The 24,248-nt window shown below is 39.6% G+C and overlaps 1 protein-coding gene across 6 annotated transcripts in view; it reads left to right on the forward strand.

The window, feature by feature from the left end:
- Nucleotides 1-24,248, forward strand: part of SOX5 (SRY-box transcription factor 5) — a 637,312-nt gene that overhangs the window by 62,314 nt on the left and 550,750 nt on the right. The window contains exon 1 of one of the 6 annotated variants that reach the window (XM_048933369.1): nt 14,035-14,447. The exons of the other annotated variants lie outside the window; for them this stretch is intronic. The gene's annotated coding sequence lies outside the window, so the exon portion shown is untranslated. Of the gene's footprint in view, nt 1-14,034; nt 14,448-24,248 lie in introns of those variants that run through there. 6 annotated transcript variants of the gene reach the window in all.

The following is a 24,248-nucleotide window of genomic DNA, read 5'->3' on the forward strand; positions in this document are numbered from 1 at the left end:
CTGAGGGAGCTGCTTTCCTGTCAGTGGTGACCAGGGCCAGGTGTGGGAGCATGCAAATGCCTGAGGTCGTGCATCCATTCTTGTTCCATTCGAAGGCGGAGTGGGCCTGACCTAGAGGAGAGACTTCAGAAGGAAAATACTTCTTTGTGCACCCAGATGTGTTGTGAGGAAGAGGAGGACTTGACCAGGCAGCCTTGAAGCTCAGAGCTTCATTAGCAATAAAGAGGAAGGAGCAAATCAGCTGGCTGTGCCTGCCAGAAGAGGGATGCACAGGCCTCACACTGAGGGTATCAGCCATTCTCTCCTCCTGTGAGCACCCAGTCACTTTGACTCCTCTGCTTGCTTCCAAAAAGCTGAAAGGTGAGAGGGAGAAGGAAGGAAGGGAGGGAGAGAAAGTAGCAACTTTCTGTATTAAAGAATGAGAAGGAAAACATAAGGTAAAGCTGCAATAACTCACTGCAGCCCAGTTGGTAGCCTGCAGGATGATGCTGTCCGACCTCCTTGCTTTTCTGCTGTGGCCTTGTGCTGGGACATGAGAGGTGAAGGAGGGAAACCAGGTGTGAAATCCAGCAGCTGCTGAATAGTTTTGCTTAACAATGCAACTTGTCACCACGCCACACAGGGAGAAAGAGTTTGGCACTGCTTGAGCTTGCCAAGGTGTCTCAGACACCAGGATCCAGCTCACATGTTTAGTAGTGTTCTCTTGGCCTGGCTTTGGAAGAGGCAATGTTAGCTTTCAGTTGTGTATGTATCTTTTTGATAAGATGTTGCTGACATTTTCGGTTCAGCTTACCATTATTTGGAAAGAACATCAGTTTTAGAAGGGAGGTGATAGCTTTTCCTTTTGAAAAGAATAGTGTCAATATTCAAAATATAAATGCAGACACTGTAGCCTTTCCCAGAAGGTGGGTTTGTCTGTGGAAATTCAAAAAAGTTTCAAAAGCTCCAAATCTCAAACATACTTAGAGCATGAAATATTGGCTGAAAAGACTTGACAGTTTCTCTTCGTGGTGTCTTAATCATAGAATCATAGTATGGTTTGGGTTGAAGGGATCTTTAAGATCAGTGTTCAACTGACCTGCTATAGGCAGGGACACATCCCTCTAGAAGAGGTTGCTCAAAGCCCCATTCAGGCTGGCCTTGAGTGCTTCCAGGGTGAAGGCATTCACAGTGCTTGTATGTGGATTGTGGTACTTAATTTCCTGTGCAAAAAACCCTTTGTAGATTATCAGTGTTGGTATTGTTAATTTTTTGCTGTTATTTATGAAATATTCTTGAGTAAACTGGTTTTATGACTAAATACGGTGTTTGGTTCTTGCTCTTAGTGGTTTGGTACTACAGCATCGAACGGCATCATTCACACGCCTCTGTGTCATCCTCTCAGTTATAAGCAGTGTATAAAAAAAAAATAAATGAAGCAGGTGCAAAAGTTAGAAGCTCAATTCTGAAAATCCCTTTTATACTGTAACTCAAATCTTTGTCCAAAGATTTATTTTGTATTTATTTAAATATTTTATTTTTAAAATTTAATTTAATTTTTTTTTTTTTTAGAGTGCAAAATTAGAATGCTCCTTCTGTCACCTGAAGCCTATGGGTCAGGCTGGGAGTGATGCAGATGCTGCTCCCTGAGGCAGGTGTGTAGGGGCTCACCAGCCACCAATTCTCACTTCCTTTGGAAAAGCCCAGAGCAGTAGTAGAGATTAATTGACATGTTGCTCTCTACCTTAATTTGATTCTGAGTTTTTACATTATGCCACTGTGAAAGATGCTGTCCCACTCAGATAAACCATATTTGTCCTATTTACTCACTGAAGGAGAGGCTGTTTAATTCCACTGCTAAATGTGAGCAGGATCCGGCAGTTCCAGCTTCAACACTTTTTTTTTTTTCTTCTCAGCAGGAGCCGAGTATTGGCATTTCTCCCACATTATTGCTCCTTGTTGGTTTTTTTTTCTCAAGTAAAAAAAGCAAAAAGGAAGATTAAAAGGAAGAGGGAGACAGATTTGAAAAAGGATCGTTAGCTCTGAGGTCTGGTGGGACCTTCTTGGAAGTATTCACAGCCCTGTGTCACCTATGCCAAAGTCATACTGCAGTTTTCAGAACCTTTTATAAACCCCAGCATCTAAGAGCTCTGCATCTTTCTTGTTTTCTGTTTGTTTGCTGTTTAACAGGAACAGCTCATAGTAAATTTTGCCTTTATCTTTCCTCACTGGAGTTTAACAATTACCTTGTCACGTTCCCTTTTTTCAAGTCACAGGTTGCTATTAATACCTTGGCTTTTACTGTTTCACAAAACATTTGTATAGAGGCATAAAAGAGGAGTCTCCCCTTGTTTCAAGTTTTATTACTAATTTGAATGCAATGCCAGGTTCTTAAAAATTTCCAAAATAGGTGAGAGCTATAAATAAAGCTGAATGTGTTACTGTTTTGGGGGAGAACTGTGGAACTCTCAGTTTCTTCTTCCAGCTCGGCCCTAGAATAGATGCATGCTGTTAGTTTTTCACTTGGGGCTTTTAGATTCCATCAGACCTCAAACTTAGAAAAAAAGATAAGAAAAATTTTGCGAACTGAAGATTGAGTTTCATGCAGATATGAATCAGCCCTGATACCTTGGCTACGGTCATCATGTGAGTATGCTGTCATTGAAGCACATATGATAAATCCAGGAATCAAACCGAACAGACTTGTCCACTGTGCCTGTGAGGCAAAGCAGAACAAAAGAAAATTTTTGCAAATGTCAGAATTAATATTTTCAGACAAAAATATTTTTTAACCGTAGTCTCTTGACTACTCCATTCAGATTTTGAGATGCAAGAGGACTACTAGGGTTCTTAGGCAGCAAGCCAGTATAAATACTAAAAATAAGAGGAAATTATAGAGCTGTTTTCTTATTGTTAATATTATAACACATCTTCTGTTGGGTTTCCTCTCTGCAGGGCTCTGTGCTGCAGTAGGTCTGTTTACCTCTGTCTCCTGTTATAAACATAATTCCAAAGACTCTGTACTGCAGAGCTGCTTCCACAGGCTGTGCTAAAACCTTGCACACAATTGAGCAAATCTGAGTGAGCAAGTAAACTCAATTCCCAATGACAACAGAAAAATTAAGTCAAGCATTTAGAGAGATGTGATTTGAGGGAGTTTATAATGCTTGTCTATGAGTCTTTAATGTCTGAAGGATCCGAGTCTGTGTTTATAAAGAACTCTTTTCACGTTGCCACCACTTGCTTTCCTTTCTGCTTGCAGAGATCTTAAAAAGATCTCGAGTCTTTGTACTTCAGATTGCTTTTGTTCAGAGTTGTCCAGTGTTTCTCCCCTTTTATGTTTTTGCACTGTTTGCTTTGCTGTGTGCGAGCATGCAGCCTGGGCTGTGAGTACTTTGTGGGTTTTAATGTAAAATTCTGATGGGTGAAATTGTGCATATCCTTCTATTCCAGCCTCACTTTTTTCTCTGCAAAGGAGCCAGCAAAGGTAAAATGCTGCTACTAAAGATATAAATAAATCATAGAGTGGTAGTTTTGTAATCAGTTTAGCAGATCTTATTCTAGCTGATATATAATGTTGTGTTTGGCGAAAAAGAAGAGAAAGTAAAAATGAAATTATATTTATCATCAATTTTATTAATTATGAGAAACTAGTTCACAAATACACAGGAGTACTATCTTCAGCAAATCCTTTGTCGTCTTGTTTGTTTAATAAATTAGATGGATGTACCAAATAGCATGCTGCTGGGACAACATTAATTTTATTATAGAATAAAAAGTAGAACTATTAGTCTCTGTTTCTGGCATGTTTGTAAGCTGTCTGACCTATTTTCTTCTCCTACCCCTTTCCTGATGCTTACCAAACTCCCCTTTCCTATGCCTAACATAAAATTCTTACAACTAAACTGGCCGATAGTCAGCCCTGGAGACATTACCCAGTATCCTGGCAAATGGATAAGATATATTGTTTTATATATTTGTGCAACAGGGAGAGACAGCTTCATCACTTTAAGCAAGGGAATAATCTGTTTACACTAGAGGAATAGGCTCACTTGTTTTTCTTGCCTTCAGTTGTGGAGATATTTTCAAGAGGCGATAGCTACCTCATTTTTACCAACAGAAATAGCTGGATGGTTTGTCTGAAATTTATTCTATTTCAAAAGAAGAGTAAGCCAGGAAACTGCGCTCCTCAGCATCCTCAAGACTTATATAATGCCTAATATGGACTTTTAAAATTAAAACACTGTCTTTGTGGTTAGGTTTTTACTACTGCTTGTATTCAAGAGTTGGAAGAGTATCTGGACTGTTTTTAAATTAGATTCCTTGCAAAAAACACTTGGAATTGTGTTGTCACCGGGAAGGAAAAACGGGCCTTTAAGATTGAAGGAATGTTTTGATAATGGTATTGATGTTCCACATCTTCAGAAATCATGAGTATGGTGACAAGAATCTGTCTCAACTAAGGAATCTTAGATGCATGGCAAAAGTAATGAATCTTGTTGTTCCTTTGCTTTCTCGTTTTGTGCAATTGGTGATGACTTTCTGGGGTCAGTGCTTTGAAAGAAGTAATGTTATTTATAGTTTGAGATGTGAAAATAAAAATAATCAGTTATGCTTAACATTACACAGCTTGGAAATTTCTGTCATTTTTTACTATGGGGAATGGCTGCAGGGAAGGGCAAGGTCAGGCCAGTTTGGAAGTTCCCGAAACTTAAGTCACCGTGTCCCTGAGGCTGAGTTATTGTACCCTTCTCTGAAGGTGGGCAGAGCATCCCACTAGGGTGCCCACGTGGACTGGCATGGATTTCAGTTGAACAGGTGCAGGGGAATGGCTCAGTCCACACCTTGAATGGGCATTCCTGCAGTCTTCAGCTTGGCTTGACTGTCTTTGTACGTGGCCCAAGGAAAAGAAGCACCTTAGTAGCAGAGTTAGAAATGCGGCCCCATGTTGTCTGATACCCAGTTCAATGCCTTAACCAGCAGACTGTGCTGTTTCCTCATTTCAGTCATCATCAACCCCTATTTCTCAGTATTGTCTATACTTCTGAATCTTTTTCTTACATTACCAAGGCCAGTGTGAAATATTTGGATGCTGAGGAATTCAAGTTCTGAGGGATGATTGTTTCATTTTTGTGCATAATTGTAGTAATACTTGTTTTTATGTCCTCTGTAGTTTTCCTTTTGGAAGCACACTGTGAACTTCTTCTGATTAATAGTCAATAATGCATTTATAGTGGATTTGTGATGATAGTGGATCATTTGAGAAAGCTGAGGTTGTAAAATACGATACTGTCTACCATTCCAGTGGTTCATACTTTCTTTTAAATGTGCCAAAAGAAATCTTAATCTTTGTCTTTGAGATACTGTATTTTAGGGTGTGTTTCAGCCTTGCTAAGCTATCTGGGATGAATTTTCATTACAGTGCAAGGTGCTGTTATTGTTCCTGTACAGCAATGGTGAAAATACTGATTTTTCATTTGTATTCTTTGAGCTTTGTATATACCCTAGAGGTAAATAAAGAGTTTATGAAGAAAGGTTATATTTAAGAGAAATGGATATCAGTGCTATGAGATTATACCCGTGACAGATGGTTGTAACTAAAGCTACATCTTTGTGCTGAAAAGCTGAATGAAACAGTATTCAGATTTTGAAGTAATGTTGGCTTCATTTCAGTGGGACTTTTGCCTGAGTAAGAACAGACTAAAACTCACTAATGACTCTAATTTTTCTTATCAGTTTTGAGTAGATTTAAAAAATGGAAAATCTTTTTTTTTTTTTTTTTTTTAATTTTTAATTTTGGATTGATACGATTCCAGCAGAAAGCACGGAGGGGTTGTTTGTTTATTTAGGAAAATGTGTGCAACATTATGCCTTTGTTCCTCTGTTTGACAGGATATAAAACAACATGGTTTTATTTGTACTGAAAGACAAAATGTCTTACTCTGGAATTCATGGAAGACTTATTTAAATCATTTCTTTGGCTCGTGGTTTCAGAGTTGGTCACGAACCTCAGAAATTCTTGAGGTTCAGTCTGGATAGTTACATAAAAGTTCAGATGCTAACCTTAAGCACATCCAAATATCTTTAGGCTGGAAATCTCTACAAGAGCATATTTCCCCTTGACTTGTCTAATACAATGAGTTCAGTAAGGCTACACCCTGGGGAGTTTCGGCCCACCATGTAGTGTGTGTGCTTTAAGTGCTCACGCTCAGCCACAAGGGTATTTTTAATTTCATCTTGAGAAACTAAACTGAGGGACTTCACAAATGAAACCATCAGGAAGACAAGGTTAATTCCGACCGCTGTTTGTGGGAGTATGGTGCCTTCAAATACCAACACATTTTTTTTTCAGTGGTGGCATTTGGAAGAATAAATGAAGTGTGACTCCCGGCATCTCTTTAGTTGCCCTGAAAATGGAATGTCAAACAGCATATAATCATCTTCCTTGTTTAAAGAAAGAAGAGCAAGTGAGAGACCTAGTTTTCTGTTTGTGTCAGTTTTTGGATGTCTTAATATCCTATCTTGTCTAATTTTCCAGAGAGTGATAATAGAGTTCCTGTCAAATTAGAGGTTACAGACTTTTTAACCTATGTCACAAAAAAAAACCAAACACCCTACATTACTTGTTATTACCATGAATATAATCCAAATAAAAATTTGGTTTTTACTGCTGTTATGCTGAAGGTTGCATTCCAAGCATATAATTTTATTCATTATAAATTCAGTCTGATATTGGCCTCCTCCCCTCAGTCCTTTAAAAGAAAGGCTGAATATGATTTGGAGCAAACCTATCGCCGATTGGTCTGGTGAGTACAAGTTGGGGCTCAGCCCCTGCGCCGCCGGACTGAGCAGGAATTACTGCCGTGCTGTGGCCTGTGGCTCGAGGGTTTAATGGATGCAGCAGAGAGGCTATTTCAAACAGGCTGACCTGCTGTCACCATCTGGGAGGGAGAAGGGATGAGCCAGGAGGGTGAATTAAAAGGAGCTTAGGTGCCCCACGTTGTTGCTTTGCTATGATAGAAGCCTGACGTGGCGATGCTGATTTGCGTCCAGCACAGTGCTAATGTGGCACTTTGCCTTAAGCGCTGGGGGAGCCGCTGCTGAAATATAGAGAGCGGGCAAAGGCTGCAGCTGATTTAAAATTACAAAAGCCTTGTCCTTTCCAATGGGAGTACAGCAAGCGTGACTTACCGTTTGGCCAAGTTTTATTCTGATTTGCATGAGTTCCTACAAGTGTAAGGCCCTATTTTCAAGCTTATAGCAAATGAGGGATGAATAGAAGTATCTCATTATTGCCTGTTTTTGGATCAACCTCCAAATTCCCCCGGGACTTCTGCATCAAACTCTGTAGCACCCGGTGTTCACAAAGATGCAAATCCAAAACTGTGTTTTTCTGGTTTTGTTTTAAATCAGGTGAGCATCACATGCTTCGGTTTTGTGATGAGAGTTTTTGTACTGTCCTAATTAATACAGTGTGCCTGTCCTGGACCTTTGAAGTAAGTGGGAGTTCTGCCACCAATTTAAATAGGAGAAGGATTTGAGCCAATTTGAACAGAAGTTTTCACTTATCTTAGTGCCTAATCTTCTTTTTAAAGGGATGTGGGAGTATCAGCACCTCCTACGTAACGCTCAGCAGCGTGCAGAAGTAGACTAGTCTGGTCACTTATGGAGGCCCACTTAAAACCAGTAGGATTACTCAGGTGAGTGACAAGGCTTTAAGAACAGATTTCAGGGAAGTTAATTCAGAGTGCTAAGTGACATTTAACCCATCTGTGTGAATATTACCAGTTGAAGCAGGCCACAAAATGATTTATAAATTGTAAGATTAAAAAAAAAAATCCTCTCAGTATTTTTCATGCTGAGTTGTCAGGGTTCACACTTTCAAGGGTGCTGCTTCTTTTTTACATGTGTATATATATATATTTTAGCATAAGCTAGTAGCTCTGTGTCTTTGTTAAATTGGAGCTCATCTTCCTCAGGAAGCAGAGCAGAACTTTAAGAGAAATGCCAATTATGAATCTTATGATAAAATCACAATATTTGACAACATTGGCTCTGTGTAAATGTGCTTGTAGCTTTATAGTACTTTTTCCCTGGAGAAAAACAGTCATCTTTATTCTGTCTCCTGGAGTTCTGATGTAGCTCCAGAGTGGCTGACGGGAATATGGCTGATTTACCAGAAAGCTGGCAGCCTCTTACCGTTGTCTTAGGAGGGTATCACAAAAAGGCAAGCTGCTGGAAGGTTTCTGCACTTCACTGGAATATTTCAAATATCCATAAATTGAAGACAGTGGAAGACTGATGTTCCCATTGTGTTTTTTCTCTTTTTTTTCCCCGAGTGCAGAAGGAGCTCATAGAAACTGACTTGCTCTAGTCTGCCACATCAACCCTGCTTTTTCCTGAATTACCAGAAAAATGGTGCATTGGAATTTGTGTACTTCACACATCACTTTAGTCTTCATGCACCATTCACCTGACTAAAGCCTTGCTGCCAGCAACATTCAAGTCTTTGTATACTGTGTTAGCTTTGGGGAAGACTTGGTCCTCTAGTCCAAGTCCTTGGTCCTCAATCTGTAATGGCAGATTACAGCAGATAATGGACAAAGTTCCATTCATTTTTAATTTAAAGGGTGTCTCTTCCCTTAGACATCAATTTTCACACAGAAGAAGAAGGTAACCAACACTGTAGGTATTGCTATGCAGGGACAGAACTGGGGGATAAAAAACACAAACATTTCCTTGGTGCATCTCCGGCTGCCACTTATTCTAAAACAGGCCTGCATTTTAGAAAACAAAACATCTTTATGGGATTTTAAATAAAATGTAAAAGATAATTTTATACATTATTTGAAGCAACTGCAGTGAGGTTTTTAGTGTAAAGTTTTTGTTTTTCTCTGTTGCATTGAAGCCAGCTGATCTGCTAGTTTGAGTGACCTCACATTCCTTAAACGTGCTCATAAATCAAACCAAGGCCATATATTAAAAGCTAAACTCTGATATTAATTCAAAGGAGGGAAAGTTTTATACATAGCGGGATAAATACATAGCTGAACTCCTAGGGCAAACCTTTTGAGTTCTTACTTATATGTAGCAAAACTATATTCTTCTAAGAGTCTTTTAGAGTACCTGAAAGTCAGCTGGATGCTATGGTACTTGAGGTGAATATAGTTTGGAAAGACGTGCCCTAGAGAACCAGTAATTATTTTAATTAGTGCAAACATGCAGATTAAAAGAAAAAAAATATTACTTGAAAGTTATTCTTGTGATAGTCTCTAATAACGGCAGTTTGTCAACATTGTTCAATGGCATCGTCTCAATGGAACATTTTGCGTGTGATTTAGTGGGAAAGACACAAGGCATCAGGTTTGCGTTAGTAAGTTAACATGTCATTTTAATTTTGGAAAGTAGTGATGTTTCTGGGTCATACGTGGATTTTGGTCTCTACAAATACTTTGAAAACCCAAGAAATAGTTAGCAAAGTTGTGTTCACTTTACGAGCAGAAAAACAACGATAATCAGAAATACAGTGGTAAAAGATATACTTACTTTTTATACTTCTGGGGTGGGAGTGGGTGGTTCAGCAGTGGGTAACTACTTAATATCCACTTTAAATATTATCATTTATTGTTATTTACAAGAACAGCTCCATAGAAAATGCAAAACAAAAAAAAAATACCCTAATTTTCCAAGAATTCAAAGCGTATTGTTGCTGTCTGCTTATAACTAAGTGTGCTGAATGAGCAAGTCCTAATCCTCTTTAGCACAGAGCCACTGGTCATTTCTCTTGGTATGAGTGAAGGCAGACTCAGTATATAAAGGCCTTAAGTAAGCATAAGTAGCAGGTGTCTCCAGGAATATATATTTAAAAAAAAAATCATAGTCTGCAATTGGATGCAAATCAATACCTTTCAAAGCTGAAATGCTTCTACTTTGAAGAATCAGTAAAGCGTTTTTGATGGCAAGTCGAAATGAAATGTTAAAAATTGAGATTTGGGACTCACAGTTCAAAACAGAACAGCGTATTTTAAACCCTCTGGTTAAAGAGTTTATGTATAGGAGAACACTGTTCACAAATGAGTTATTCAGAAAGGCGAGCTCAAGGCTACCTTTCATCTGTTCCTTTCTGAGTGAGGAAGGACCTGAGTAGAGGATGATTCAGAGATAGCGTTTAGTTTAGATGCTCTGAATTATTCCTTGAGTAAGCTTTTATCTCTCTACTGGTTAGCACTTACCAAGAAGATTGGCTTCTTGGTGCTTGAAGTTACTTTTGTTACTTTTCCTCATTACTTGCTGATTTTTCAGAAGTCTTCACATCTTGCATTTAACAAACAGTAACAACAGAATTCAAGTCTTCCTAATTACGGTCCTATTAGACCTGAAACAAGATGTTAGCCTTTTTTTATTCTTACTAAACACTTTCAATGTTGTCCTTATCAAACATATTGTCACTTCCAAATAATTGTTTCACATTCAATACAGAATGTAGCTGGGTGTACTCAACTCAATTATAGAAGTTATCTGTTCCTTCAAAAGGTAGGATAAGCCTTAAAACAGACTTTATATCAGTAGTTAAAATGGCCTCTCTTAGATAATAAGTTGGAAGATAAAATGTGCTAACAAACAATGACAAAAAAGAAAAAGAAAAATTATTAACACTAGTATTTAGGTGCATAATGGTTAACAAAATCAGTTTTGCTGTACAGACTCTGAACAAAATTCTTCAGTCTAGTATTAGCATATAATTAAAGATCTTGTGACAGGAACCACATCATGGAGGAACACTTGACTGTATTTAGTACTGTCTAGGAAGTTTACCATGTTAGACCAGTCCAAACTAAAATGACAGATCTGGTTTAAAATGATGAGCAGCTGATGCTTCTTTCTGCCTTTGCACCTTCTGTATTTCCACTTTAGCTTTTATCATTATAGCTGCTTTTGAGTCCTTGTAAACTCCATCCGGGAGCAGTCTTCACAGAATGACCTCGCCAACAAAACCTTATGTGGTACAAAGCTTGAACATACATTGGAAGATTAGGAAAAACAGAACATAACAGGTTATGGCTAAGGAGATAGAGCAAATGCAGACACACACACACACACACACACACACACACACACACACACACACACAAAAAAAAAAAGAGAAAGATGGCAGTAGTCTGGATTAGTTGTGCATATATTAGGCTTTTGGTTTTGGAGCAGTAGTGAGATTTTGAAGCAGATCTTCCTGATCGCTTTTACTTTCCTTGGTAGCTTGAACAGTTTGGTGTGTGTTGATCTAGATTCTGCAGGAGGAAATTTAAAGTTTTCCTTTCAGAAACAAACTGCAAGTACTCTGGACATCAATGGAGATGGAATGGTCTAAACCAGTGCTGTTTCCCTTGAAACTAATTAATGATGAAAACAGTGAGTACAGATGATGAGGCTGAATGCAGTTGGTAGTAACTCTGAGCCCCAGATAATGCAGGTGTGGGTACCCCAGCATAAACTGCTGTGGTCTGGTTTTCTACTTCTGTTGCACCAAATTGCTTGCTGATGTGGACACATCTGAAACATGTTCCTTAGTGCACCAGCTGCCTGGTAGTTAATATGTCCTTTGTCAGTATATCCTCTGTAGGCACCAAGGCAAGGAAGGAGCCCTGATAGAGGATTTGTAGGAGGACAGAGCTTTAATTAATCACAGAATCAGAATCACAGAAAGGCCTGGGTTGGAAGGGACCTCAAGGATCATGAATCTCCAACCCCCCTGCCACATGCAGGGCCACCAACCTTCCCATTTAATACTAGACCAGGCTGCCCAGGGCCCCATCTAACCTGGCCTTGAACACCTTAAAAGAAAAAATTATCTCTTATTTAGACATTAAACTTATTGGTCTAAGCTTAGACTAAAGGAGTATATGGCTTGCCCAGTTTGACATAAGCAGACTGAAATTAGTGCAAGTTCTGAGTGCCTAGCTCTCTATTTATTCTTCATTATTTTGCTACCATTCCTGAATGCTGGGCTCAGGCCTTCTCTATTTGCAGCTGAAGTTTGAAATGGATTTTGAATTAATTGGAAATAGATTAGCCATGTCCATGTAACTTCTCTCTCACTCTCAAGTGAGCCATTCCCTCACTTCTCTTAGCTGCTTTCCTTAGAATTTTTGTTTCTGCCCATGCCGCAATTTTTCACACCTTGTTTAGACTTGTGTTTTCTGCAGCTCTACTGTTTCAAGTTTCCTACCTCCTTTAGACCACAAAGCACTTCAAGAAAGGATTTCCATGTATTATATTTTGTTCTGAAAGCCTTATCTCATAGGGACATATTTGCCATTTTCTTTTTTTTATATATATATACATAAAAATTATGTTTCAGAATCATTATATATGCAGCATTCTGCTTCCATAGCCTGGGTTAAGATCTCTTTCTGAAACTACAGACAATAAAGCATTTTCCTTAAGAAGAGTTAACAATGTGATAAATACCAATGCAGTGTTTCAACACACTTAATTATTTCTTTTTTTTATTGTTTATCATCATTTTGTCAACTTTCCATATCATTCCCCACAATGCTTTGTGCTAGATTTTCTTTGAAAATTTCTTTCCTCTGAACTTACTGTGAACTTGTCTGTAAAATACAGCCATAAAATGCCACTGACAAAACAAAACCAAAATGCTCTATTCACTAATAAAAGAACAACACTCAAGCTTCTCTCTCATCCCTCACAAAAAAAAAGAAAAAAAAAAAAAGAAAAAGACAAAATTCATACAGAGAAATAGTTTCTAATTGCAGGTATGAAGCAGATTGTGAAGGTAGAGTAGAAAACAAGTCATCAGTCAGGAGGATGTAGTTTAAACCAATGCGGAATTCGAGCTTCATTATATTTGTTGTCCCTACAGTGATGGCAATTGATTGTCAGCAGTGTTGGGATTAAGCTTCGTGTGATTGAAGAGGAGGAGGAGGACTGTGTTCCCTGAGATGTTCTGTGGGAGGAGAAGGATTATGCATGTGCATTATGTAATGAGGAAGAGGCTGGAGAACTTGAATGTGTACAAGGAGGAGGTGGGAAGATTATCTTTTGATATGAAGGAGAGAGGGAGGCTGTGGTTCTGATCCTTGAGGAAGCATCAAAGATGCATTACCTACTTGTATCGCCTGCTTTTCATATTAGAGGAGGTGTTTGTTTGTTTGTTTGTTTGTTTCTTGATGTGGAAGAAAGATAGGTTATGGAAGAGGTTGGAAGGCAGAGGGTGATGTCAAGAGGCTGAATTGTGCTAATCTATTAGCCCTGACAGAGGGCTGGAGTTTAAACAGAGTCAGTTGAGTTACCTGGAATGCTAATCACTGAATATGGGATGTCCTTGTTGTCTTCCAGAGGACCAGAGAAAGGGGATAAAGAAGTCTCAAACACTGGTTTGGGATGATGCCCTGTGATGAGCGTTGGGCTGCTGCCAGGGCAGGGAAGTTTCTCTAGGGACTTCTATGCAGAGAGAGAGAGAGAGGGAGGGGGAGGGAGAGAGAGGGAGGGAGAAAAGACAGGAAGGGGGAACCAAGTTGGCAACATACCAAATTTTTGGTATTTGGGAAGGACAGGGTCATAAGAGTGAGACCCCCTCCAGTGATCACCTCTCCAGTGAGATGTTTCATGTGCAAGGTGGGAGTGAGATGGCATTAGTAGCACGTCTTCCTTCACACTCTCAGCCTTCATCATGTGTACGCCTTGAAGCTGCTGATGGCTCGCATGGAGAGCCCAGGGCTGTGCCACAGCCATGGAGCCAGGCATGCTGTTTTCTGTTCTGGCACATTGTTGGGAGTTGGTAGCGTAGTTTTGGCTGTGCGTCAACAGCTTTCCCCCAACAGGTCTTAGAAGTGGTTTGGGAGTTAGCACAGGCAGGCCAGGTACTGGTCCTGGTGATCCTGCCCTGTTGAAGGACAGGAAGGAGAATTCAGCCCCATGGTTGCTAACCAAGGCTCTGTTTACCAGTCATGGCAGGGCCAGTACTGGCTACAGATGGCTCCTCCGTCCTTGCTCAGACAGCTTCTGTCCTTTTCCCCATGCTAGTGGGAAGAGCATTTGAGGAGGCTAAGCAGCCAGTATGGAGTGAGAGGGGGTGTTCTGCCCCCTGCTTCTTGCTGTCTCCTGACTCAGGGAAACCAACACAGGGAAATCTAAGCAGAGTCCTGGGAAGCAGTATGGGGAAATGTGGAAGGCTTTTTAATTTTAACTTTTCACATACCAACAAAAAGTCTATTCTGACTTCATTTGAAAGGACAAGTAGAGGCTGAATTGCGTCTGTCCCAGAAGAACCATGAATTAAGTCTCTGCAATCAATGACAATTCTAACTTTGGAAACAGGCACGAGCTGGTTTTTCCAAGTGATTGAGTTACCACAGTTTAAAAGATTTTCAAAAGCAATTGCAACAGCCTAAGAGCATCCACACAGGAAGTTACAGCTCAGCTGGCGCATGGCAAACCGTGAAGCTGTGGTAAGTCTGTCTTACCATCATGTCTGTGAATGCTTTGTAGATGCATTTATCCTGAGTGCATTAACATTCATTTTCTGTAATGTTGGGCTTAGGCGTAGCGCAACTGAGTGAAGAAGGCAAAGATAGTCTTACAGACTATTCCCAAGAACTATGTAACAATAAATCAGAGCTTGGATGCTTTTATATTCTCTTTATTTTTTTTTCCAAATACTACTTAGACTGTAATAACACCTAATTATGAAATTCAGCTGTTGTGTAGTGCTTTTTACTCACAGATTTCAGTGCTTTTTGCTCACAAATTTCAAAGTACTTTATCAAAGAGGTAAGTTATGATTATTGCTATTTTCTGGGTGGAAACATGACAACAGAAGAGGTTAAGATCACTCACCCTAACAAAGATCAAGCTGGAATAATATGTGTGTATGCTTTTATTCTGGGTCCAGTATGTTGTCCATTGAATCTTAACATCATTTTTATGAGCGTGAAATACTGAAGAGTTCTTAGTAAAGGATTAAGTGGAGGGTTTGCTGGTTGCTCGGAGGATCAGTGCTGAACCTTGAGGTCTCCAAGAGTCAGAGTCCAAGTGTAGATGCACAGGGGGAGATAGGCCCGTCGCCTTGTCCGATCTGCTATATTCTCTCTCCTCTATCGGGAAATGTGGCTGTGGGAGCATATGCCATGTTTCCCCTTTTTTCTTGGCTCTGCTTTTGGTCTGAGAAAAAATGGTGGAGGTAGAAACTCTACTTAGGCCCACTCCCAGTTCCTGACCTGGTCTGGAGTACTTAGAAATTTCTGCACAAGATTCTGTCCTGCTCTTTGTGGAAGCCAAACAAGGCCCTAAGGGAAATGTACATTACATAAGGAGGTATCTCCCGTGTTTCTGAGTGTCTTGTTTTTATGTTTGGACCAAGGTTTGGAATGATTTTTATTTTCTGCATAAAATCAATAATTCTTCCACATGTTGTCATGTTGTGGAAGGTGCCTGTTTAAAGACTGGGGGAGAAGTTACCCCACTGGCTTTGTAAAGCAGCCCCTCTTAGAAAAGGTGGAATTATTTCTGGAGAGCTGTCATAAAGAAAGCAGAGCTTTAATGCATGATTTATGTAACTCAGAGAAGGTGCCGTAAGTAGTCAGGTGCAAGGTGAGGTCAGTGGTAGGACAAAGAGTTTACAAAGCCTGCTCTATGCTCTTCAAAGCCTGTGGATTTACAGTAGCTTTTGTTTCTCAATGCCTTTGTTTTTTAGAAGTATGATCATTTCCATACACTCGAATGAAAAAAAAAAAAATTACAAAAGGTTTCAATATACAGTAGTTAATTACTATATTACAAGTTCTAATTAAATTCTTGGAGATTCTGTAGAGTATGATGTTCATGCCAAGAGGGACATATCCTGTCCTTAAGTGAATACATGTTCTTGTCAAGTTAACTTATCTGCATTTTACTCACATGAAATATTCCTCATCCCTTGCTTCTTGACACACGTGACTGATAAATGTTTTAGAGGCACATTTAACATTGATATTTTTGTCATAGGAAATGACAATGACTTCAATAATTCCCAGACTTTATTTTATATAAAGTGACACACCATGTGATGGCAGACTCCCCAGACCTTAATGTAAGCCACACGCTGGTAAGAATATATACTGCATCAACACTTGGTCTTAGACTTGGTCTTAGTGTGGTGCAGACTTGCACTTCCAGTGTTCTTGACATGTGTTAGTTGTTAAATGTAAAGAGTGTTAATATTAAAACAGAGCTTTTGGATGCTACAGAGGTTGAAAAAAGTCTGTCACCATTCAGTTGTGTTTGAGACATTTAAGGAAGAAGGTTTTTTTTTTTTTTTACTTTCTTGTAATCAAGTCATCTGAGAAGGCAGATACAGTCGAAAGATATCTAGATCATTATCATGTCATTTGCAGATTTAAATGAAGTGTTAAATAGAATTTTATGAATTCTTTTACACTTTCTATCACAGATCTGTCAGGGTCATGGGTAGGTTTATTGTTTTTTGTAATTCATATTTCTAGATAAAGATATAAGTCCTAGTTACGTGTGTGGACAAATCTATCTCAAACATCTTTACTCCTGAGAGAACTTCTGTATTCAAAAACCAATAATTTTCTTTTCACGTTGAAATAGATGGGAACAATCATTCTGCTTGACCTTAGAGTTCTGTTAGATCGGTTGTCTCTGGGAATTATACGTGTGTGTGTAGCTTAATGACAGCAAAACTCAGCTGAATGAGCTTTGTGTTGGCCTCATTATTCATTTAATATTAAACGTTTATATTATACCATGTCAACACTCCTTCTGAATTTGGCCCCAATTCAACTTAAACACCTGGCTACTTTTAAGGACTTTATTGAGCACTTACTCAAATGATTACAGCTATGCACTTGCTGAATATGGGCCTGTTCATGTCACAATTAAACACTAATGCAATATTTAAAAAGTGTGTTATACTGGCAGGAAGCAAATGGATTTGCATGTACAGTAGCAACATCTATCTGATAAACTGCATCTTCATTTGAAAACACTACAGAGCACGGCTGGGCAGCCAAGTGTCAGGTATTGATTATGCCCACGTTAGGTGAGAAGTCGTTTGTGTGCTTAGCACAGCCTATCCCAGGCTTGGTTAAAAATGTTGTCGTGTTCTTTGATGCTTCATTTTGACTTGTTACATGGATCAGAAGTGAGCTTTGAACTTAAATTGCTGCTCAGAGCTGCTTGAAATTGCTTTGTTCAGTTTATGATGGTGCACAGTGCTGAGCAGAGCGTTAGTGAGAACCATGTACAGTCTGTGTGATTACAGGATTGTTTATTTATGTGTTTTATTTGGTAGGTCTTTCTTTTCCCATACTGTACAGGTTTTTGGTTTATTTCAGTATTTTTTTTCTATATGGCACGGTTCACAAGAGACAAGTTCTACCTGTGAAGTTAGTTTTGATGACAATGTCTTGTTTTATAATACATTGCCTTCCATGCCGGTGGCAGTAGGCCAAATAGGCTTACCTTATGACTGTGAGTAGATAAGTGGCATTCTGTCATGAGCAAATGAAGCAGAGTTTGACCTGTTCTAACATACGCAGTATTTATGCAGTGAAATGTCCTCATAGGTGTGGAAAAGCTATTGCAGAAATCTCATGAATCAATGAGAATTAGCTAAGGATATGTCTATAGCTTTGCACAGATAAATGCTTCAAAGAATTGAATGCCTGCTTTTTACAGGGGACTTACTTTTTGCCTTTTTCTGATGTAGGGCAAGAATTTTGGAGAAATGAATTGCTCTCTTCTGTTCATCAGATTCACTTCATAGTTTTTATTGAACGCAAAAAGCCTTACATCATTTCTGTTTCTGTTGGGTCAAGCTGAAAGCAAGCCAAGTCAAGAGGGTTATGCTGATTTAAATGCCGGCGTGTTGATTTGTGGAAGTTGAAGTGGTGGCCCGTTGTACTTTTCAATAACCTTTCTAAACCAGCCCACCATTCTTGTCTTTTTCTGATCAGAACGAAAAGAGAAGCTTTCAGAAATTTTCATGTTAAAAAAAAAAAAAAGCAAAAAAGCCCACCCTCCCAGAAGTCAAGTCTAACCTTGAGAGAAAGACAGCACTCCAGAGCAGTTCATAGCCCTGAGGTTAAGGTGCTCCCTTCAGACATGTGGAATTGTGGTTCAGGCTCTGATCTGAGGCGGGGATTTGAACTCACAGCTTGGGTGAGCATCGCTTTGTTGGCCTGTGGCATGTTTGGTGGTTGGCTTATTCTGTTTCCTTCAACTCAGTTATTAGGGACTTCTGCAATCTTGCTAGTGAAGCTAGTCAGTTTCCATTAACAACGTTTTCAATTAAAATGCATTTAACTGAAGAAGTTGGAATAAGTACTACAGCTGGGTAAATTCTGGTTAGTGTAGAAAATGCAGCAGAGACGGAAGTACAGCAGCAGCTGAACAAGTAAATCATTTTAGGCTGTGAGGAGCGGACTCTTACACCCACTGGGAATCCTTTGAACTTCAGTAGAAGGGGTTGGGATCTACACTAGCAAACTGCCTTGCAGTGCTGTCATCTGCAAATTGAATTTTTGCTGTAGGGAAGAATCAGCACTAGAAACATATGTAACATGTGACCTTTGATTTTATTATTTCTTGTTACACTTCCATAGACTTTTTTGTTACTGATTTTATTTGGAAGGAAGGATTTTCCCTGGTTTTCCAGTTCAAATGATTTGTAATTTCACTGCAAATGTAGTATTGCTTCCTAGTTGTTTGCAGAATAATTTTTTCCCCCTTAAAAATGGAAGTTGTTTGCCCCAGCAGAGTGAAATGCCACTGTCAGAATTAGCGATCCTCTGTGTTCTTTCATAATACAGCATCAAAAAGATCAGTTCCTTTTGCTTGGAGTCATCTGTGTTGAAGAAGAGTGGAGCAAGGTGGCATGACTTGGAGGTTTCAGTGGAAGAGAACAGCTCATTTTTTTTCAGACAAGATCTGGGGTTTAGCTTTTTCATTAGTCAAAGCACATTGGAAGATTTTGACCAATTTTTGTACTTCTTAAATCAAACCCTATGCTACTGGCCTTTACTGATGATGATAATCCTGATTTACAGTTGTATCTGGTCAGCCGTCCATGGGTGGTGGTGTTTCTTTATTGTGTGTGCAGAGTCTCATGTGGTAGGGCTCTGGTATTGCCTGAGGACTCTTAAGAAGTAATGAAATACAAATGATGTCCAGGAGTAGTGATTTACACTCCTGTTATAATACCTGTGAAATTGTTGGACCAAACTGGGAGCTTTGGCATAGCTGCCTTAAGTTATGGCAGACATAATCAGAAGCTTTTCCTTTCCGTTCTCATTTATCTCTCCTTTCTCCTTTTCCCTTCCACTTTCAATATTTCTTTATTGAAATGAATTACTGCCATACTCCAATCCTTTTTTAGTTTTGTTTTTCAAACCTATTGTTCCCTGTTTCAAGTAAAGCATTTCACATGAGATCTATATTCAAAGTGAACACATACGATAAAACAAATTGTTTCAACACTTGCTTGCAAGGCCAAGAAAAGGAGATGCTGTAGTGCAAATTACCCTTGCAAATGCTCTCTAAAAAGCTAATAACATTTTTCCCCCGAAAGGATAGTTCCCAGCCATAAGGAGAGTTTCTCTTTCATGTTCATTTGCCACACAGATTTATAAAATGATCCCAAATCCTTGCATAGGCTGTGAGGGATTGCAGCTTTGAACTGCTGAATTGGAAAAGCTATTAATGGAAGAGGAGAAGTTTTCAATTTCAGTCAGATGGTCAGGATGGTATAAGCTCATCCCTCTAAGTTTTGGTGTATGATGGAAGGCTGGTTCTTCTTTGTTGATAATTTTCATAGCAAGATTCACAAGGTTTTCTGTTTAAAGGAATTAAATGAGATGATAAGAATGTAAGGAAAAATCATTAACATGTTCATTGCTTCCCTCCCCCTCCCCCCCCCCCCCCAAGTATAAATAGTCATTTTAATTTACTTTCTGTAGAACATGGTGTAATTGGAAACTTTTCAAAAACAGAATATTAGGCAAGTGGTCAAAATCTTCAGAAAAAAGGTCCAAACATTCTGCATTGGAGCTTGTCTTCCACGCAGGCCTGTGGGCAGCACCAGGGATGTTCATTTCCCTGCCAGATTTGGGTGCTGGTGTGTGATATTTTCCCTCTGTACAATCCAGCACAGCATGCAGAGACAGCCCAACAGCTTTTACTTGCATTTAGCCCTGTAGCAGCTAAGGGTGGGAGCCAGGTGCCTGGCCGCTAGTATAAGCAAACTGTATTTCCAACCCTACAAAGACTCTGGAATTCTTCTTCCTTGCAATGTTTTCCAGCTATGCACATCTCTCCTTTATCATTGGACTCGTGATGGCTCAGTGATTATACAGTATTTCAGAAATCGGAACTTGGCCAAATTACTTTTCCTTCGTGCCATTTAGACAGAAGGCTTTCATAAAAATTAAACAGTAAGTAACTCGTGTGAAATTGCACCTTGCACTTACTGCTTTTAGTGGTGCTGGGGTGCACGATACTCTGAAAATCAGTAATTGGAATGTGTATGAATGAATGGCTATCACCAACTTCTCTCGTAGTTCCCTTGCATGCCTGGGATAGGCTTGAAGAAGGGTTCCTTCCATGGGCAGAGTTTTGCACGCTCTCCTCTTCTGCCTGGCCTTCCCCAGTGGCTCAGAAGTGCACTGGCTGCCAAGCACAAGGCTTGCAGCACTAAATGACGTTGTACAGGCTCCAATCAGGTACCCAGGGGTGGCAGCACTCTTGCTTCCAACCTCTCTTGGATTTGAAGCAGATACTGAAGACTTGCCAGTAAGAAGCTCTATAGACTCACCTTGTGTACACTGAGATAGATGAAACTGGCAAGGGTAGCTGCTGTTTCCCCTCTCTTAACAGTTTATGACATCCTTTTGAAGCATAACATGTGGCGCTGTGTTCTTCTGCAGGAGCCAGTCCTATCTCCTTCCCCCACTTCCTTTCTGCTGTTGTTCTGGTAACTGACCACTTATCGCATTTATGATCTTTGTAATTGAAACTGAGAAAGCCTGTGGCAGGTAAGCCCTGCGTCTGTGTGTGCTTGCTCTGATTTCTTCCCCCAGCCCTAAAACCACAACCCTTCCCCCTCTCCCAGTAACAGCAAACCCTAAGCCCAAATAATTCGCAGAAGCCTTATGCTAGTGTGTATTTGATTTTGTTTGCAAGCTTGTCTTGTGACCGGCTCTCAGCGTGGGAAGAAGCAGGGAGTGGGGGAGATGGAGAGAGAGTTGTTGCAACATATTTTAACATATGTGCTTTAGGCCTCTTGGTGGACTCCCTCTTGGGAAGAGGGGAGGGAGCATGCCCCTAAGCAGTTGGTTGGCTTTGCTTGTTTCTATAGCAGCCTGAATGAGAAAAATCATGTTTTAACACTAATATATTCAACCCAAAAAAAAAAAACCCCGTAACAATTACAGGAAGAGTCTTTTTTATTATTATTAAAGAAATTGCATTAAAGATGAATGAGCATATATTGGAATAATTATGTTTTAAGGTGTGTAACGTTAAAAAGTACTGAATGGAATATCGACTGTTTTGTAGGAACAGTAATAATGAGATTTCTGTCACCTAATCTTACAATAATTGGGTTATTACTATGCAAATGAAGGTATTACTTAAAAATAAAAAAAAAAAGAAGAGGTAAGACAGATCCTCGAGGCAGGCATTTATCTATCCTTAAAGCTATGCTGTCGATTCTCTTCAACCTGAAGATTTTTTTATTTTTTTATTTTTTTAACAGTTTGGAGATGCTAATTTCATTATTTTTTTCACCTATGTTTCCTATGAGAATGTTTTTTGTTCTCCCCAGGTAGCAAATGGGGACTAGTGGGTTTTGTATATTTTCCAGTCTCTTAAGGATTCCTTTAGGAATAATTTGATCAAATAGCTATGATTATTACCTTTTTTGTCTCCTCTTTGAAATAAAATAATGGCTTGTATATTTTACTGGAGATCTTTATGGCAGAATCACAGAGAATATACATAAATTATTTTTATCCTACTTTCCCTTTGGCGAAGAATAACTGAGCGGCTTGTTGTGATGTTCTTGATTTCTATTAGTTAGGAAAGTTTACTTACTGGCAGGTTACTGGCCTTGAAGAGGAACTGGGGAGTGCTCGGCATTTGCGTTTATGAGTTTGAGATTCACAGAATCACAAAAGGAAAAGACCACTAAGATCAACGAGTCCAACCATCAACCCACTGACTCTACCATCTCCCCGATCAGTCTGTTCTAATGCATTACTGCTCTTCCTGAGAATTTTTTTTTTTTTCCTAATATCCAACCTGAACCTTCCCTGGTACAACTTAAGGCCATTACCTCTTTTCCTACTGCTGTTACCTGGGAGAAGGGGCTGATCCCCACCTCACTGCAACCTCCTTTCAGGGAGCTGTAGAGAGCGATTATGTCTCCCCTGAGCTCCTCCAAGCTGAACAATTCCAGTTGCCTCAGCCACTCCCTTTAAGTCTTGTGCTGCAAACCCTTCACCAGCCTCTTTGCCCTTCTCTGGACATGCTCCAGGGCGTCAGTGTCTTACTTATTACTGGATCTGCCAGAGGCCTGATGGTATTTGCTCCGTCCCTGGTTGTTAGAGGTAATATTTAAGATTGGGCCGCTGAAGGGAATTTTCTTGTCTCACTGTATTAGTTTCTTTGTAATGCATAATATCTGTAGAAACTTTGTTTGTAGGAAAAAATGTGCTCATGAAGTCCTTCTGAAGAGTCTGTTGCTGCACCGTGAATGCTGTGTTTATCTGTGTAAGTTCAGACCATCCTTGCACAGTTCTGCCTAGACGTGCTACAGTCACACTTCTGATGGCAGAGTATACATCCCTTAGGAGGTGCTGAACACTTGGAACTCCCGCTGACTTCAGTGCTCCCAGTTTTCAGTTTATGTCAGCTGTGCAGATGTGTTGCTTCACATACCAGTAACATTCAACCAGAATGTTACTTCTTCTGTTAGCAATTTACTCTGGAAAGCAATGAAAGATTTAGCAGTTGGATTTCAGGTAATTACAGTGTATTACTCCATTGTAAACTCTTTTGTATTGCCTCCCTTGATGTTCTTCTCTATGAGTTCATGGTGACTCTTACTTTCTTTCTTTTGGGTTCACTCTGTACTGGAGCCCGTTTTTAATTATACTTAATTTTAACACTATCAGCCTTTTTTTTTTTTTTTCCCAATGCTTGACTTCCAAGAAAGGTGGAGGAGTGTAGTCAACCAATATGGGCACAGAGTTACCACCCGGGTTCCTAGGCAGACAGCAGCTTAATCTCCCCTAATTTTCTGTCTTTAGTACAAGTGGGAGGTAATTGCATCTAAATTTTACCTATTTCATAGGTAGTTGATGGAAGTGATATTACCTCATTATATACCTACTCATAGTACGGGGTGAACATCAGCATACTGAGGGCGCACTTATTGATTAGCAGACATAAATTAATCAGGATTTTTTAGGTGATTGGTTTCATGAATTAGTAACATGGTGCTGTATAATTTTACAAAAATGTGCTTTGATAAGCCTCTAGGTCTTTCAACACTGAAATATTTCACATTACTTGTAAACTTTCACACTGAAATAAAAACAGTAGTTTTGAGTTAATGCCCGCGAAAGGGGAGGCATCTGTGTGATACAAGTTACTGCCTGTCCATACCTCATGCCACCAATAACTCCCTCTGCATGTGCTGCCGGTATCATTTGTAAAGGAGAAATGTTGGTGAAAGCTGTGAACTTCCACAATGTCCTTGAACACAAAAACAACTGACTACACATTAACAGCAGTGTGAGGTCACACATAGATGTTCCTGGGTACCTGCCATCCATCCAAGAGAAAGCTGTTAAGCTAATAGGGGTTCACAAAGAGATAAGTCCTTTTATTGACTCTTAACTGACAAATTTTCCTATGCTCAGTGTATTAATTCTGGTTTGATTAACAGCTCTGAAACAAACTGAGCTATTGACCTCATGGACCACAGGTTGTTTAACTTAGTGATCAGGAAAACCCTTAGCTGGGTGTACCTGAAAACAAAATCCCGCAACAGTGATCTTAGTTTACATTCGAGTTGCAACAGCATTGTGTAAAAGAAAATTCACTATAATAGAAATAGCAAGATGTTCAGAAAAGAGGACTTGTGTAATTTCTTACTGGAAGGGTCCTATAAAATGTCCACTTGGCAACCCCTAATCCTTTGCTTCACCATTGCTCCTTAGAAGGGTCATGGTTGGACTAGCTGC

Source organism: Lagopus muta, chromosome 1 (genome assembly GCF_023343835.1).
Source record: "Lagopus muta isolate bLagMut1 chromosome 1, bLagMut1 primary, whole genome shotgun sequence".
Lineage (NCBI taxonomy): Eukaryota > Metazoa > Chordata > Aves > Galliformes > Phasianidae > Lagopus > Lagopus muta.